Source organism: Pteropus medius, unplaced genomic scaffold (genome assembly GCF_902729225.1).
Source record: "Pteropus medius unplaced genomic scaffold, Ma_sr-lr_union100, whole genome shotgun sequence".
NCBI lineage: Eukaryota > Metazoa > Chordata > Mammalia > Chiroptera > Pteropodidae > Pteropus > Pteropus medius.
This window is the reverse complement of record NW_024350319.1, coordinates 22234758-22243150: the sequence shown is the minus strand read 5'-3', so window position 1 is coordinate 22243150 and position 8393 is coordinate 22234758.

The following is an 8393-nucleotide window of genomic DNA, read 5'->3' as shown; positions in this document are numbered from 1 at the left end:
AACTTTAGTAAATAATAATATATCAATATTGGTTCATCAATTTTAATGCATGGACCACAACAATGCAAGGTATTGATAATAGGGGAAACTGAGGTGGGGGGAGGGAATCTATGGGAACTCTGTCTGGTCTACTCAGTTTTTCTGCGAACCTTAAACTGCTCTAAAAAAGTCAATTAATTTTTAAAATAAAAAATAAAATAAAATAATGTGACTTCAAATCTCAATGTTTTTCTGATGGATTTCCATCTACATGTTTGCTGATCCTCTTTTTCTTCTGACCCCTTAAATAATAACCATGACAACTCTTCCTCAGCCCTTTTCCTATTTTCTAGTCTGTTCTTCTTAAACTAGTTCATCCACTTCTATACCTTTAACTATTACTTATCACCAATCACTCATTTCCTCCACTTCTTCCACTAAAAATACCCACTCATTCTGTGTTCCCATCTTGGCTCTATGTCTATCATTTCCTACCCCACTTCCGCTTCCTATTTTAGGCACATCAGATGCGTATGCTATGTTTTAACTTACTGCTCTGCCTTTTTTCATGCTGTTCCCTCTGCCTGGAATGCCCTTGCCTTCCATCTCATCTTTCTATATCTTATTCATCCCTTAAGGCTTATAGCAAGTGTGATAGTTTTGTGAAGCCATTCCTGACTCAACCTTCATGTTATTGTTTATAATCACAACTGGGGCTTTTAAAAAAGAAAAATAAAACACCACATAGCCTGGTTTGTATTGTCATTAGTTGTATATTTTGCTGAACTCTTTCACTAATCTGTGACTTCCTGAGAGGTAGAAAGTAAGTATTACTCAACTTTGCATTGTTCTGTTACCAAATATGTACTAGGAATATAGAACAATAAGTACTCCAATTTGTGATAATCAGGCTTTGAGCAAAACTCCGACTTACTGCTTTCAAAAGATACCAATGGAACTGAAACATTGATGGGATTGGTTGTCTGAAAGAAACTGCAAGTCCTGAAATGTTAAATTTGATATTTTAATGTTAATAGGCTTTTAGTGTTGAAAGTAATGTATATCTTGCTAAGTCATCAAGAAGCATCCAGCCTAAAACATAATAAAAATTTATAAAATAGAGAATTATACTTATAAAAACTTGTTGAAATGAACAATGGCTGGTAATATAACTTTTAAAATACTATCAAAAGAAATCGAGTCTCAAATACTCCAGAAAAAGTAAAATTGGTGACTAAAATTTCATTAGTGTTTCTCTAGAACTTTTCAAGGGAAGGGTATCTGGATAACTCAATATGAGTATCTCATTTGGCATGAGAGCCACGGTCTTACATGAGACACCAAATATTCACAAAGAACATGAAAGAGGGATATCATAACATGGGTTTGGTTTGTTTTTTTCCCCAAGGACAGGACTTTCATCACATCCTGAGTTTCTGGTCACTAACACACACACAAATAAAACTGAATATGCTGCAGCAATAATCAGCCAAGTATATTTTTAATTTAGAAGAATAGAAATATTTTAACTATTAGAGTTAATTAGCATATTTGAAAGTGGAGATGGAAAATATTCCAACATAGAGTACAAAACCAATTACTTAAAATGCAGATAGATCCTAATAGAGGAGGGCCGGAGTAGAACTTCAAGATCAGCACCAGATACAGAGATAAGAAAACAGAGAACATGAACAAAAGCCAACAAAAAACTCTCCCTTCCTTCCTCCTTCCTCTAATAAAAGTTAATTTAGTGCTTATTATGTCCCAAGCACTGTGCTAGATGCTAGAGATATAGAAATCAAAAAGCCTTTATGAATCTTAGTGAAGAATAAAGTAAATAAACAATTGCAATACAATTTAGATGCTATAATAGAAGTAGGAAAAAAATTCAGTGACGGGGAAGAGCCCTTAAGTTTGCCCAGGGAAAAAAGAGAAGGAAAGTAAAATTAGTGTATGGGGTTTCTATTTCCAATGAGATAAAAATGTGAGGTGGCTGATGACAGCCAAGAAGTACACTTCTAACAGAGTGTTGTGTAAAGAAAAATGAGTAGGCCTGTCTTATTGGAACAAGGACTTTGTGTTGGGAATAGGGGAATATAAGGTTTGAAATATAGACAGGCAAAGAAAAGTTTGTACCTGGGGAGCAAGGGTCTGGGAAACTTAAAATAAAACTTCTCATTAATCTGTTAACCATGGTGAAAATGGGCACATGCCAGGAGATGCTTTCATCCTCCAGCCTGCTATTAGGATTTTAGAAGCTGAGGTCCACATGGGGAGTATCAGGGAATAACAAAAGGTGTGAAAATCCCTAGAATCTTCCAGAGTAGACTCAAACCAGATAAATGGCTCTAGTCTCTTCTCTCCTCTCCTGCTCTCTCTCCTTAACCTATCCCCTTTGGCTCCCAAATGGAAGTAGTCCAAAAAATAAAGGAATCTCAGTTCTCATTGGTACAGAATATTAAATTAAAGAAGACTTTTTGTTTCCATTTATTGTTGGCAGAACCATGTATTCATTTTAGTATAACAAGTTTGAATATGTTATTCTTCAAAGGAAAAATTACTACAAACAATAAAAGAATTTAGTAAAAAATCAGGTCATAAAATCAGCATACAAAAGTCATTAGCTTTTTTTGTATATAAACAAAAACCACTTAGAAGCTATAATAGAAGATCCCATTTACAAAGAAAAAAGAAGAGAAAATATCTAGTTATGAAGCAGAAATGTCCTAAACTTATATAAATCAGAAAATACTATTGAAAGATACAAAAAAAACTTGAACAAATAGAAAGACATATCATATTTTTGGATATAAAAACTCAACAGCATAAAAATGTCAGTTCTAAGTTATTAAATAAATTTAACTCAATTCCAATAAAAATACCTTAAGTTTAAAAAAAAATGGAACTAGACATTGACTGTAATGTTCATTTGAAAGAACAAACAAGCATAATCAGGAAAAAAAACTAAAAAAGAGAGTTAATGAGAGAGGGAGCTAGCCTAATCAGATATAAGAACATATTACAAAGCCTCCATAATTAAAACAATGTGGCATTTCCACATGAGTAGGCAGATAAACGAATACAATAAGAAGTCCAGAAATAGACCCAAATGTATAAGAAAATTCAATAATTGATAAAGACAGTACTATGAATCAGTGGGTAAAATGTAGACTTTTTAACAAATGATGTAATAAGTAGATAATAAAAAAAAGATACAATTGGACTCACTTCCTATATCATATACCAGGAAAAATCCTAATGGGATAAAAATCTTTAATGTAAAAAGAAGATATAAGTAAATTTCTCTATAATTTGGGAGTGGAGAAAATTTTCCTATCCAGAAGCAATAAAGAAAAGATTAATAAATTTGATTTTATAAAAAAATTTAATTACATGATAAAAACAGAATGAGCAAAATAAAAAGAAAAATCCCAAATTGGGGAAATTTTTGCAATACTTATCATAGAGAAGGAATTAATATCCTTAGTATATAAAAAGCTTCTGAAATACCAAAAATCCTATAGAGAAATTGAATGAGAGATATGGATAGAATTCACAAAAAAAATGCAAATGTCTTTCAACCATATGAAAAGAGATGGGACACAATCTCACTCATAAGAAGAACAATACAACTCGAAACTACAGTGAAGTATGATTTCTCACCTATAAGGTTGGCAAAATTTTCAAAAGTTTGACAACACTCTTTTGGTGCGGCTGTTGGAAAGTGGACACTTTTATATATTTCTTGTAGAAATGCAAAATGCTACAACCGTTAATGGCAGAGAAATTGGCAATATCTGGCAAAATTACATGTGTATTTAACTCAGAAATCCCACTTCTAGAAATTTGTCCCAAACATACACTGGCAAATATAAGAAAAAAAGTTTGCATGAAGCTATTCATAACTACATTCTTCATATTATTAAAAGACTAGAAAAGAACCAAAAGTCCACCCATAGGGGAATAGTTGAATAAGTTGTGATACTTTTACAAACTGCAGAGCTGTAAAGCTGTAGAAAGAAATGAAAAACATCTTTATGTATTAGAATGGCATGGTAACCCGGATATATTGTTAAGTGAAAAAAAACAAGATGGAGAAAAGTGTTTTGGTATGCTACCATTTATCTCAGCAGGGGTAGGAAAATGAATGTATATATACTTTTTTATATATATTTTTAAACATGGAATAATAAATCACATAATTTTTTAAATGATTCCCTGTGGGAGAAAGGAATAGGGCAGGGGAGACAGAAATAAAAGATGTGTTTAATTATACCTTGCTTTTAGTTTAGACTCTGAAACTATGTATATATGTAATATAATTATAAAACAAAATGAAATTTTTTAAATCTCTAAAAATTGAAAGCAAAATGAAACAAAATAAATTTACCCACATATTCATTTGGTGACGTTATCATACAGACAGGAACTATTCTAAGTGACTTTAAAACACAGTAATTTCACTGTACATTTATATTGGGATATACTCTAAGGAAAAAAGAATTGCAAAAGGAAAAATAAACAAACAAAAAAATTAAACTTATTCGGTATTCATATTGTTAATGGAGGTGTTGTTATGATCCTGAGATTATTGTGAGTGTATTGTGGGTTAAAACAAATAAGCAATTACACTGATATCACTGAGAACTGGGATTTTTGCCCTGAGAGAAAGGAGACATAAATATAAAAGAGGACAACCCCTGCAATGCTGAATTTGAATTGCCAATACCAAAACAATTGCCAAACTAGTGCCCAGTTTGGAGGGTGTATATAGCATTTCCCACTATAGGAGGTCAAGAATCCTGGGAGAAATGGCTGATTCCATCTAAGGGAGAAAATGTAAAAAAAAAAGCTTGGAATATTTTGTAATGCCAGAAAGCAAGAAGGCAATCAAAGACCACTGGTGTTATGTCAAAAGAACTCAGAATCCAACAGGCCAAAGATGGAATAGTTTAAGTATTAATAAGTTACTAGTAAAGAAAATAATTGCGATGAGTTGAAAAATATAAACTTTATTTAAAATTCATGAGTTAATAATGCTTAGGAAAAATGATTTAGTCACATTAGAGAATTCTAGAGAAACAACCCTTTATTTTGTAAACCAACAAGTAAGGGTAAAAAAAATCAAGCATTTATTCTATCTTTCCTATATGAACTCTACCAAATAACCAAATAGTTGGTGAGAGGAAATTTTTCATTACAGAAGTATTCTAGCTAATAATGCAGGACTGATAGAATTAGAATACCACCATTTCACAATTCATAATGAATTATGGTTATAGGCATTGATCATCAGTAGATGCTAAAATTACAAAAAGAAAGATCACCAGTCATTGCATATCTCTTGATGTAAGTGCCTAACACCACATATGAAGTAGTCTTTCCAAAAAACAAACAAAAACAAAAATACAACTCAATCTATTTCTCATCAAACCTGACTTAGATCTAAACCACCAATTTACAGGAAATAGAGAAGACAGAAGTATATATTAAGTGATACCACAGAGATAACTCAGCAAAATCCAGATTGTGGAAAACATGACAAAAAACATGGTTTCTCCAACAAATAAATTTCAAGTTGAGGGACAGGGAGGAAACCTATCGATTAAAAAAGACTTAAGAGACATAGCAACCAATTATAATGTATGGACATTTTTAGATCCTCATTCAAACAAATACTGTATAAAACAAACTTTGTGAGACAATTAAAGATATTTGATACTAAATATTTGATGATATTAAGAAGTTGTTCAGTTTTAAGGTGTGATAATAGTTTTGCAATTATGTTTTTAGTCCATATCTTTTATTAAAATGTTTATAGATGAAATCATATGAAGTCTGAGATTTACTCCTAAGAAATGATAAGGGCAGCAGGGGGATAGATTAAACAAGATTGTTCATGCGTTAGTTGATCATTACTGAATCTGAGCGATAAAGATTCTTTATTCTCTTCTCTCTACATTTGTATTGCGTGAAATTTTTTATAATAAAAGGTTTAAAAATGTCACCACCTGGCATCAGAACTCCTCTTTGTTTGGGAAAACTTTTGATATCTTGGAGAGGTGAGATCCTGTGGGCTTGAAGAAGAGGAGTGAGGGAGTGTATTATTAATATCGGAGATATATGAGCACATTTGTTGATTGAGAGAGAGGTGCCAGTAGAGAGAGAGGCCTTTAAATGCAGGGAATTGGGAATAGCTGATGGAGCAAGGGCTTATTTTATTAATAGGTTGAGCTCAACTAGTTCTCAAAAAAGTTTTAGAAATTAATTTCTCCCTAGCAAACATTTCTTTTAATATTCCATCCTTCAAAGACTTCATACACTATTGAAATATCAACTCTCTTAAACAAATGTCTTCTAAATCAATACTTCTGACTCTGCCTTTTGAGCATTTCCATTTACATATCCCTTTGTTTCCTCTAAGTTAACATGTCCACAAACTAACTCCTCTAACTGGACACCCTTCTGACTTCCCTACTTATGTCAATGGGGCCATAATTCCCAAAGTCACCACCTTGCTAATTGACCAGGTCTTCTTTATTCCTTCCTTTTCCCTGAATTCTCTAAATGTGACCCCCAGTCCCAGTCAACAAATTCAGAAAATTTTTTTCTAGGTCTCTTTCCTTTAGTTTTCTTTTTCATTCCTATTACCGTATCTCTATAACACAATTTGCAGATTATCCATTCTTTCCAACAACTACTTACTGAGCACTCACTAAGTACCAAGCACTATTGTAGATTTGGGGATATATCAATGAACAAAAGTACCACAGTTGCTGTTTTCATGGGTTTTTGCATTCTCATGGAACTCTCTAGAGATTCCTTTACCAAGGAGGGTGGGTCCTTAGTTACAATAACCCAACAACTGGAAGAGTCCTAAATCATCAGTCTTGGGTGATTTTCCCATCTTGATAGTTCAATTAAAATAGAAAATTTGACTCTACCAGATAAGAGGACAAAGTCCTCTGGCTCTACCCTGGTAGATTCTTGTATGACACTCTAGAGGAAGCAGTTGTTCAAATGCCTTCCTCTGAAAACCCCATTCAATTTTTAGACAATTGTATGAATCTCACACTCAGGCAACAGAAAACAAAATTGAAATGGCCCTTAAACATATAAAAAGATGTTATCATAAGATAATTGCAAATTAAAATTAACTGAAATAACATCCTGCACTTTTTAGATTACTAAAAAGCAAAAGTGTGAATACGTGCTCTGTTGATGAGACTATGGAAATAAATAAACTGTTGTTGGGAGTAAAAAATCCACAACTCCTCGAAGGGTGTTTGGAAGGCATTTCAATTGCATTTGTTCTTTGACCCAGCAATCTTACTTCTGGCAAGTCATCCTAAAAATGTATTTGCATTTATGCAAAATGACAAATTTACAAGGTTATTTGTTGTAGAGTTGTCTGTACTAGCCCAAGTATCCATCTAAAGCAAGGTTTCTCAGTCTCAGCACTAATTGACATTTTGGGACCAGATAAATTCTTTGCTGCAGGGGGTGTTCTGTGCATTATAGGATGTTCAGCAGCTTCCCTTGCTCCTACCCACTAGATGACAGTAGTATTCTTCCCCCAAACCAAAATGACTACAGAAGTTGACAAGATGTCCCTGGTGTTAGGGCTGGGGGTAGGACTGGACAAAATCTCTTCTACTTCCCTGTTAAAAACTGATTTATTGAACTAGTTAAATAAACAATGGTACATCCATATATGGCATACCATGCAGCTGTAAAAATAATGAGGAGTTTTCAGTGTACTAATATGGGAAATTGATTGGACAATAAGAATATGGAAACAAGAGAAAAGGGAAGTTGATTAGTACAATGGTTCCTAGGAGAGACAGAGGGAAGCCTGTATCCCTATTATCCATAATACTTTTTAAAAGTGTATTTTAGATAACTTAAATTTTCAGCTGAGTATAAAGGCTATAATTTTCATCAAGGCTGTACTCAAGAAATATAGTGAAGCTATAAAAAGGGAGAGCAAAAAGGTCATTTTATGTTATAACAATATTTCTCATATAAATTAATTTTTTATAGAAAGTGTTTAAAAAGATATGAAATGTTAGAAGGTTAATTACACTTGCTTTTAACTTAGGATCTTGTGCTACTATAAAGAATTGCTCAGAGATCTGCTCTAGAATCTGTTCATAACTAGTTATGGAAATTATAAAATTATACTTGTCTAATGGTTTTTAATTTCCTTTTGAAAGTACTTTACTCTTTAAAGTCCTAAGCCAGAACAGAAGCAAGCTGCTGCTTTTATACTGCTGAAGATGTAAAACTATCCTCCAGTTGTGACTCAAATAAGAATAGCTACTTCATTGGAGAAAAAAAGATAAACTGCTGATAAAATGTCTATCACTGACATTGTCCCATAAAATTCATCTCTGATTAATTTTGCAGCTGAC